The following is a 10,834-nucleotide window of genomic DNA, read 5'->3' as shown; positions in this document are numbered from 1 at the left end:
GTTCTTCTCCCCCCCCCAGTTCTTCTCCCCCCCCAGTTCTTCTCCCCCCCCCAGTTCTTCTCCCCCCCCCAGTTCTTCTCCCCCCCCCAGTTCTTCTCCCCCCCCAGTTCTTCTCCCCCCCCAGTTCTTCTCCCCCCCCAGTTCTTCTCCCCCCCCCAGTTCTTCTCCCCCCCCCAGTTCTTCTCCCCCCCCCAGTTCTTCTCCCCCCCCAGTTCTTCTCCCCCCCCCAGTTCTTCTCCCCCCCCCAGTCCCTTCTCCCCCCCCCAGTTCTTCTCCCCCCCCCAGTTCTTCTCCCCCCCCCAGTTCTTCTCCCCCCCCCAGTTCTTCTCCCCCCCCCAGTTCTTCTCCCCCCCCAGTCCTTCTCCCCCCCCCAGTCCTTCTCCCCCCCCCAGTCCTTCTCCCCCCCCCCAGTCCTTCTCCCCCCCCCCAGTCCTTCTCCCCCCCCCCAGTCCTTCTCTCTCCCCCCCCCCCAGTCCTTCTCTCCCCCCCCCCCCCCCAGTCCTTCTCTTCCCCCCCCCAGTCCTTCTCTTCCCCCCCCCCAGTCCTTCTCTCCCCCCCCCCAGTCCTTCTCTCCCCCCCCCCAGTCCTTCTCTCCCCCCCCCAGTCCTTCTCTCCCCCCCCCCCCCAGTCCTTCTCTCCCCCCCCCCCAGTCCTTCTCTCCCCCCCCCAGTCCTTCTTCCCCCCCCCCCCAGTCCTTCTTCCCCCCCCCCCCAGTCCTTCTTCCCTCCCCCCCAGTCCTTCTTCCCCCCCCCCAGTCCTTCTTCCCCCCCCCCAGTCCTTCTTCCCCCCCCCCAGTCCTTCTTCCCCCCCCCCAGTCCTTCTTCCCCCCCCCCAGTCCTTCTTCCCCCCCCCCAGTCCTTCTTCCCCCCCAGTCCTTCTTCCCCCCCGTTCCCCCCCCTCCCCCCTTCCCCCTCCCCTTCCCCCCCTCCCCCCCCAGTCCTTCCCCCCCTCCCCCCCCAGTCCTTCCCCCCCCAGTCCTTCCCCCTCCCCCCCCCCAGTCCTTCCCCCTCCCCCCCCCCCAGTCCTTCCCCCTCCCCCCCCCCCAGTCCTTCCCCCTCCCCCCCCCAGTCCTTCCCCCTCCCCCCCCCCCAGTCCTTCCCCCCTCCCCCTCCCCCTCCCCCCCCCTCCCCCTCCCCCCCCCCTCCCCCCCCCCCCCCCAGTCCTTCCCCCTCTTCACCCCCCCACCAGTCCTTCTCCCTCCCTCCCCCCCCCCCCCCAGCTCTTCCCCCTGTTCTCCCCAGATCGTCCCCTCCAAGCAGCCTGCCAACGCTCATTGAGAAAGCACATGTTTTTAAGTTGAGGACTGGAATCATTTCTTTAGCATTTGCTAATTTGACCAAATTGATGATCTACTTCTCTCCAATTTTGTGAAATGTTACTGGTTTCTTTGGACTTGGGTAAAATGCTATTGCGCTTGTTCATTTTATAAATGTAATCCTTGGAACTTTGCAGAATCCCAGAAGCATCTAACAGCATTAGTAGTGACAATTGATGCATATTGATATTGTAAATTGGAGCTGTGAGCAAATCTTAACAGCACCTAGCATTTTTTTATCTATTTATCCTTGGGAATTTGTACTAAGTTTTCTGTTTACTTGTTGAGTGATTCGTCTTCCTCTGTTCTCATGGAGCTCTTTAGAGATGTTAAATGTTTAGACGCTGTGAGATAATGCTGTCAGCACTGCTACTTCCGAGGGTACCAAGGCTATTTATTACAAGGTTAAATCAGCCTTAAGTGGTGTAAACTGCAATGCATTCTGAGAATGTCCCCATGCAGGTGCAGTCTTAACACAAATTGGATCATTCCTAAGGTGGTTACTCTCCTAATAGGCTAAAGCTTAAAGGCCAGACTCACTACTGGGAATACATGTTTCAGATTCCTGCATCACATTCACAGCATTGAGCCGCTGGCTTAAATAAGACACATGGTATACTTTACTAAATCTATCAAGGTTTCCAATAATGTTATTTTAAGAACATTTGAGCTAGTTACTGTGCCACAGAGAGGTAAGATGTGGGGAGACCGCAATCTCGGTAGAGTCACTGGGGGGGGGAGGGACACAACTTGCCTTTCCAAAGAATCTTAAACGTAGAAAATGTCCTGAGGGGCTTCACAGAGGAGCAGCAGAAGCAGCACTAGAAGACTTGGGATGCTGACTGAGAGGATAGTGAGGAGGCTTTCAACGGTGAGTAGTAGCGAGGGAGAGTATTCCAGAACAGGGTGGAGGAGGTTGCAGGCAAGGAGCGAGGTCATCAAAAGATTTGTAAATGAAGACAAGAATTTTCAGTTGTGTGTTGGAGGACGAGGAGCCAGTGAAGGTGTGCGAGGACGGGAAATGGGCAGAGCGGGATTTGGTGCAGAGCAGGATATGGGCGGCAGAGTTTGGCACATGTTGGAGTGTTGTCTAGGGTGAAGCACTGAAGAAGGGTTTTGGAAGAGCCAAGTCTGTAGATCAGGAAACAGTGCATTGGGAAAGGAGCAGGATTACAAAACTGGACAAAATCCTGCTTAAATAAGGACTGCTTTGTGGTATTTTCTAACCGTAATTCAGATCATTGTAACAGTGGAAGGAAATCATGAGATGTTTGTCGTAGTTACACTTCTCATTAAACAGACCACCGCCTCTTTCTTGAGCAACTTGACATGGCTTTGATCATTTTTTTGCTTTATTTGTGTTCACCTCGTAAGTGAGAAGCTTTATTTCTCCAGACGGTTTTGGATTGTATGCTTACATTGATTTTAGCACGTAGATTCTGTGTGTCGCACATCTTAGCCTGACTGATCTCATTTATGCCAAGGCCTAGCTTCAGAATTTGTATCAACTAACAGAGAGCCCCTCCTGTAATTCAAGTTCATGACTGGGAATGCCAGTACTGCACCCCAAACTGTGATGACATCTAGAGTATTCCTCTCTCCAAACCATGACTAGACTGTGTGCATTTTCTCAGTGTCCCACTTCCAGGGATTTGAAAGCCTGGCCTCTTATAGAGTGAAAGAGCTATTGTTCTCTGATTTTGAGAGGCTTGTTCCCATCTTGTCACACAGAAGGAGCCCACTCTTATCAAATTCTATTCAAAATAATCTTAAACGGGTCACTGGATGGCTCGTTGGGTTTTTCCAGCTGAAAGATTGAGCCATCCAGACTATTTGCTACCATTACCAAAGATGAAAAATGAAGTTCACTTTCAAACCTTCACTGTGCTCTGGTTGTAGTCATACCCTGCCGTGTATGGTGTAAGTGGCCTCCAACTGTTCTATTTGGAGACCTTGAGGCAAACTGGGTAAAACGATTGTTACTGGTGAAGGAACTCCTCAGTGCTGCGTCCTTCATGATGGATATTTCAACTACCTATGCTTTAAGGGTGCATGTTTGCACTGGATGTCACTTTGTGTTTCATGCTTTTGCCATTTTGAGGAATCTGGTTCTTCTGCCTTGGCTAAAATTGAACCAACTCGCTCCAGATCGCCACTTTCAGCTCTAATGTAAAATGTAACCAAGTGAGTGAGATGATCTTGTTCAATACACACAGGGAAAAAGTCCTGATGGGTGCAAACCTTTCAGGAAATACATCTTTGCTAGCTCTGCTTTTGAGGTGGTGTAAAGCCAGGGTGTGGTGGAGGAGCTGCAGTGTGCAGTTGATGAGGCCATTCTTGCTGGAGCCTCACTTTTTGCCATCTTCATAAAGGAAAGAAGTCTGAGCTCAACGTGAGCTTCTCAAAGATCAAGATTAAGGTGTCGCTTGAGGGCAACACAGCAGGATGACGGAAGAGTGGATAATGATGGGGGGTAGAAATGTGGGTAAGTTTAGTTACCACAAAGGGGGCTTGTAAGAGGGATTACTTTAGCTGGAAGTTTTCTTGATGAACCGTGGAGGTCAGACGCATCTTGGGATATAAATAGGAGAATGCTCTGTCCCAGTGACCAGTCAGTAATACTGAACCGTGCTAAGAGCTGGGTCCTGATGAAGGTATTGAGACAGTGGCTGGGTAGCTTTGGATACTGAGCATCAGTTGAGAGGACAGTGTGATCAATGTTGAAATAATTAACAGAGATGGCCTGTGTCCAATAACAATATTTTACGGCCAGAGTTTTACAATCGGACATGCATGGCACAAGTTTTATGTTGTTGGAATGGGAAACGACCATCTACAAGGACTATGTACAAGAAGACTTGAATAGAAGATGAACGACAGGCGGACAGGTGTGAGAATAAGCAGAGTGAGGAGTATGATACGCAAGTTCTTGTCAGCAGGTTGGGTATAGATGACCAGTCATTTTTTTGAGCTAGTTGTTTTTGGTACACCAAGTGCTCAAGGTGCTGTGACATGATGAAGCACATCTGTTACTATATTATAAAGTCGTGCATCCATTGTACGACTCATACTTCACAGTGGATTTCCTTTGATCTTCAGCAGTCATTTTATGCTGGTTTCTTATGACCAGGAGCTGGAACTTTACAGGCACCTGCCAATCAGCAAATGTCCCTCACCAACAGTAGCCCCTAATGTGACTTGGGATGCGTCTATTTACTCCAAACATTCGTTATAGCCTTAAGGACACCAGGTTAAACAGCAGAATATGGCTTTGGACGTCGGATGGTATAGTGACCCTCTCCTTATAGAACAGCGTCACATCTGACATGCCATGCTCGTCTCCTACAAGAGAAGGGAAAGAAAATAAATTGATTCTACACATTGAAGCTTCCCAAGCTGTTGAGCGTGTGATAGATAGGTTTAGTACATTTAGAAAAAGACTAATGTTGCCCTCGTCAGGAAAACTTGTACTAGAAAAGGTTTCCAAGTACACTTAATCCAATACTAATCTGATTAACCCAAAAGATGCTGCTTGTGCCAAAACTTGGAAGACTGGATAAACAATGCTTTAAGGAATGAACATCCCACAACATAAGCAGCTGCCTCCCTTCAGCATCTCAAGTGGCTGTTGATATTACTGTGGATGTCGACAAACACACTAATCCGCCAGATTCAGAGTGGCCGAATGAACTCTGATTGAAAACACTGTGACCTTTCCTATCCAGACTCTGGCTGTGACTAAAGCAGCCTTGTATAAATTGAGCTATTAATAGCTCGCAGGGAGCTGCTTATAAGACCTGTTTACAAATTAAGAGTCTGAAGGAGAAGATTAAATCACACGTTCCCATTGCTACCAGTTATTTTGAAGAATCTTCTGATCTTTTTATAATGACAGGAAGTACTTAATTGTAACACTGACCATCACCTCGGCCACTTTTACTATCTCTCTGTTGTTGAGGTCCACAACCATAGTTTGAGGAATGTGCATTACAGACTGAAGGGGCTCCCGGGAGCCTGCAACTTTGCTCACTCATACCACGACGGCCTGCTGCTTAGTGGAGGCTGGTCACATCCCAGCAGAAAGAGGGTGTAAAAGAAACGCTGGGATCTATAGTTAAAAGCCTCCTTTTAATTAAGGGTTTCCAAGGTGCTGGGGTCACCTGCCTCCTGTGAACATTCTCTTGACTTCTTTTCCTGAAGAAAGACGGATTCATCACTGAATCCCTACTACTTTAACACACACTCCAGCTATAAATGGAGTCCAATTAGACAAATTTAGAGATTCTAGCCACTCTATTAATAATCTAGTTCTACACCAACATCAAATGACGCAGGTACCAGAGTTATAAGAATTAAGTATTGAGTAGAATTAATTCATTTGAGGTCTGTGTGAGAAAAGGTCAACTGGAGTGCAAGTGAATCAGGTGTGTGTTCATTGAGTGCAAGTGAATCCGCCATCAATGCCAGAACCTGCAGCCTAACTTCTAGTTCGTGCTTGGTGCCCACCACTCGCTTTGTGAAGCTTCTTGGCCCGCTTTATTAAGTAATTTGATGATCACCGAATTGTCAGACCACCTTTGCACCAATTGACCAATGTCTGCTGGCAAGGACTGATTTTATTATGGTCCTGTTTGGAAAGCCTTGGCAATCGGTAATGCAGAGACAAACACTGAGATTAAAGCTCCCTGTGCTGCACATTATTACCACTGAACCACATGCCCTGTGTATTTCACAGTGCTTTCTTCTCGTGTGGATGATGAGGCACGGCTGTTTGTGAATGTGCGTTACTAATTGAGTTTTCGAGAGACCTCGTGAGGCCAAATACGCGCTGCAGCCAACCGGTGCTGCTGGTTTCTCTCTCCACAGATGCTGACTGACCCGCTGAGTGTTTTCCAGGATTTTCTATTTTTATTTCAGATTTCCAGCATCTGCAGTATTTTGTGCTTTTATTTATTAAACCAAAGGTCGTCTTCTGATGCTTTAGATGCATGTATGCACTTATTTTGCAATTACATAAAAACCTAACATAAGAAATAGGAGCAGGAGTCGGCCCTTTGGCCCCTCGAGCCTGCTCCGCCATTCAATAAGATCATGGCTGATCTGATCATAGACTCCGCTCCATTTCCCCGCCACCTCCCCATAACCCTTGACTCCTCTATTGCTCAAAAATCTGCCTATCTCCGCCTTAAGTATATTCAATGACCCAGCCTCCACAGCTCTCTGGTGCAGAGAATTCCATAGATTTACAACCCTCTGAGAGAAGAAATTCCTCCTCATCTCAGTTTTAAATGGGCAGCCCTTTATTCTAAGACTATGCCCCCTAGTTTTAGTCTCCCATGAGTGGAAATATCCTCTCTGCATCCACCTTGTCAAGCCCCCTCATTATCTTATGTTTCAATAAGATCACCTCTCATTCTTCTGAATTCCAATGAGTAGAGGCCCAACCTACTCAACCTTTCCTCATAAGTCAACCCCCTCATCCCAGGAATCAACCTAGTGAACCTTCTCTGAACTGCCTGATCATTGCTTTCTCAAGTAAATTCGATAAAAGAAGTGAATTCAGATGCTGTGAATTGCATTTGCCAATGGAAAGGTACTGCTGTATTCTCGGAGGCTGTTCTGAATAGACAAGAATCATTCTCACTTTGGACAGTTCACAAATCGAACAGTGCATGAAGTATAACGCATTGTTAATGGGTAAATTTAAACAACTGAACTTGTTTGCTTGTTAAATGCTGATGTTGTTCCTATCCAGGTGTTGTGTTGGTGTGTTTCGAAGGAGGTCGTGACGGTTACATTAACCTGGTCGCATACCCATACGTGGAAAGTGAAGGTTTGGAGCAGGATGAGATTCAAGACAGGGAGCAACCTCGCAGGAAACATTCACGGAGAAGCCTTTACCGGTCAACTAGTGGCAGTGAGCACCTGATCCAGAAGGAGGATTCGGACAACACGGATAACGGGTAGGCAGAGCAGTTTCCGGGTGCCTGTATGTGTGCTTCAGTGTGGATAGTGTTGGCAACCTCGTCAAGGGCCGCAGTCCTAACCAATGTTTTGCTGGAGAGAAGTTCTCAGGAATGCTGTATTGAAGTGTTGGTGGGGGGGGGGAGGGGGCGGGGTTGCGCGTGCCTATACCTGTGATTTCCCCATACTGTGAGTGCCTGATCTCAGTCATGTCACTGTGTGCAGTTGTCACGAGGAGATCAGGCCCGACCTGCAGGAAGAAGAGGAGTGCACTATAGGACCAATAGTTCTGTTTTAACAAGGCCCTTATATTTGCTCACTGGATGCTCAGACAGCTTTGCTTCCGATTAATAGACCCTTGCCTTTTGTTGGAGTGCAAGAAAGGGAGAGAGAACAGCATTGAATCCAAAGAATGCACAGTTAGGCCGGCAGTGAATGGAGGGCCAGAAGCTCCTGGAGCTGTAAGTGTGCCAAGCACTCCAGCTGGATCCAGGCCATATTGAATATCGCTGCATTATATGATCCGGATCCTGTTGAGTTCTTTTTTTTTACAGTAGGTGATGTATTGGGCTATGAGCACTCCAGCACAGAGTGTTAACCAGGATTAATCTGGGGTGAAGTTTTCTCTTTGCCGCTGTCTGTGGGCTTCTGACAAAGCAGTTATTCAGTCTGTCACGAGGCATCAAATTGCAGGAGAAACCACATTGAGAGGTCTGGGATGGTTGGAGCTCAGGAATAAAAGATCCAGCATTTCATTTCTTACTGTAATCTTGATGCTTTGAATCTCAAAAATGATTGAATTTTCTTCCTGCTCCTGATTGGTTAATTGTATCTGAACCCAGGTGTTGAGTGGGCTTTCAGTTGTGGATTATTTTTACCAAATTTATATTTGAAAAAAAAAAAAAATTGGACAAGTCATTCTGCCTGCTGTGTTGCAAGGAGCATCTGCCCATATCTCTGGAGCTGGTGACGTGGGAGGGGGCCTATCATTATAGCAACACAGTGTATGTGGCTTCTAAAATCGCAAAGTAGAAAATGAAGTACCCTTCAGAACAAATAGTAAAATGAAGCGCGAATAAAGAATTTCCTGGTGCTTTTTAATGGTGACTGTGATCTCGGATTTATTATGCTTGCTGCAGTCTGCAGTGGCTGGACAGCTTCTTGGATGCGAAGATCATGTAACAGGTCATCTTGTTGATATTAGTAGGCAAACGCTGAATCTGCTTGTATGTTCACTGTTCTAACGGGCATTAACTTAGTTCTTTAAAACCTTTTAAATTAATGGCAGGGGAGTCATATAAATATGTTAAGTGTTTCCTGCTTATATCACCTGCAGTAATGCCTGGCGTTGTAGGTCATCCTCTGTTTTTGCAGACCTGTCCAGCTGCCTCTTCCACACCGATGTGGTGACATGCAACTAAGGGCCTGTCATTGCCCCCTGTTGGATTTCTCTAATCCCATTGCACCTCCAAGGTCAAGCGGAGATTTTCTTGGTTTCTAACCAAGGATTGAGTGACAGTCCTTCCATCTGTGCTTTCACAATTAAAATGGCTTTGCCTTGAATCATCTGTGAACAAAACTGTGCTGTAAATAGCATGCCCAGGAATAGTAATTTGTCACTTAGGATTTTTACTGGAACTAATTGGGATCATCTCTAATCACAGAGTTAGCGCTGGGTCAGCGGGAAGACTTATCTCCGAGTCAGAAGGCTGTGGGTTCAAGCACCACTCTGGAGACTTGAGCATATAATCTAGACTGACACTTCAATACCATACTGAGGGAGTACTGCACTGTCATAGGTACCGTCTTTTGGACGAGATGTTAAACCAAGATCCTGCCTTCCTCTCGGGTGGATGTAAAGATCCAATGGCACTATTTGAAGACAAACAGGGAACTTCTCCAGTGTCCTGGCCAATAATTATCCCTCAACCAACAACAACAAACAGATTATCTGATCATTAACACATTGCTGTTTGTGGGATCTTGCTGAGCACAAATGGCTGCCTACATTACAACAGTGACTATACTTTAAAAGTACTTTATTGGCTGTGAAGCACTTTGGAAAGTCCTGAGGTCATGAAAGGATCTATAGAAATGCAAGTCCTTTCTCCTTTCATCGGTGGTCATTTCGGGCTGGAGGTATGTGTTTGACGGGAACGGTAGCATCGTGGTTAAGCTATGGGACTAGTAATCCAGAGGCCTGGATGAATAATCCGGAGACATGAGTTCAAATCCCACCACGGCAGCTGGGGAATTTAAATTCAGTGAATTAAATAAATCTGGAATAAAAAGCTAGTATCAGATGACCATGAAACTATCGGATTGTCGTAAAAATCCATCTGGTTCACTGATGTCCTTTAGGGAAGGAAATCTGCCGTCCTTACCTGGTCTGGCCTATATATGACTCCAGACCCACAGCAATGTGTTAACTGCCCTCTGAAAAGGCCTATCAAGCCACTCAGTTGTAACAAATCGCTACAAGAAAAAATAATAAAACTGGATGGACCACCCGGCATCGACCTCTGGTTTCGGACACGACAACGGCACACCCAGTCAACCAGTAAAGTCCTTCTCATCAACATCCAGGCACTTGTGCTAAAATTGGGAGCGCTGTCCCGCAGACTAGTCAAACAAACAGCCTGATAGTCATACTCTCAGAATCATACATTTCCGCCAATGTCCCAAACTCCTCCATCACCATCTCTGGGTATCGCCTGTCCCACCAGCAGGACAGACCCACCCGAGGTGACAGCACAGTGGTATACAGTCGGGAGGGAGTGGCCCTGGGAGTCCTCAACATTGACTCCGGACCCCATGAAGTCTCATAGCTTCAGGTCAAGCATCGGCAAGGAAACCTCCTGCTGATTACCGCCCTCCCTCAGCTGATGAATCAGTACTCCTTCGTGTTGAACACCACTTGGAAGAAGCACTGAGGGTAGCACAGGAACAGAATGTGCTCTGGGTGGTGGACTTCAATGTCCATCACCAGGAGTGGCTCGGTAGCACCACTACTGACCGAGCTGGCCGAGTTCTGAAGGGCATAGCTGCCAGACTGGGCCTGCGGCAGGTGGTGAGAGAACTAACCTGAGGGAAAAACCTACTTCACCTCATCCTCACCAATCTACCTGTCGCAAATGCATCTGTTCATGACAGCATTGGTAGCAGTGATCACCGCACAGTCATTGTGGAGACAAAGTCCCGTTTTCGCACTGAGGACACCCTCCCTCGTGTTGTGTGACACTACCACCATGCTAAATGGGATAGTTTCAGAACAGATCTTGCAACTCAAAACTGGGTGTCCATGAGGCACTGTGGGCCATCAGCAGCAGCAGAATTGTATTCCACCACAATCTGTAACTTCATGGCCCGGCATATCCCTCACTCTACCATTACCATCAAGCCAGGGGACCAATCCTGCTTCAATGAGGACTGCAGAAGAGCATGCCAGGAGCAGCACCAGGTGTACCTAAAAATGAGGTGCCAACCTGGGGAAGCTGCAACACAGGACCAGATGCATTCTAAACAATGGAAGCTATAAACAGAGCTAAGTGATCC

The 10,834-nt window shown here is 47.6% G+C and overlaps 1 protein-coding gene across 1 annotated transcript in view; it reads left to right on the top strand.

The window, feature by feature from the left end:
- Positions 1-7,194: 7,194 nt before the first annotated feature.
- ip6k1 (inositol hexakisphosphate kinase 1) overlaps positions 7,195-10,834 on the top strand; it is a 60,910-nt gene continuing 57,270 nt past the window's right edge. The window contains exon 1 of the mRNA XM_070895869.1: positions 7,195-7,278. The gene's annotated coding sequence lies outside the window, so the exon portion shown is untranslated. The remainder of the gene's footprint in view (positions 7,279-10,834) is intronic.

This window comes from Pristiophorus japonicus, chromosome 12 (genome assembly GCF_044704955.1).
Source record: "Pristiophorus japonicus isolate sPriJap1 chromosome 12, sPriJap1.hap1, whole genome shotgun sequence".
In the NCBI taxonomy this organism is placed as follows: domain Eukaryota; kingdom Metazoa; phylum Chordata; class Chondrichthyes; family Pristiophoridae; genus Pristiophorus; species Pristiophorus japonicus.
Note: the sequence above shows the minus strand (reverse complement) of the source record. Positions and strands in the feature narration are given on the sequence as shown.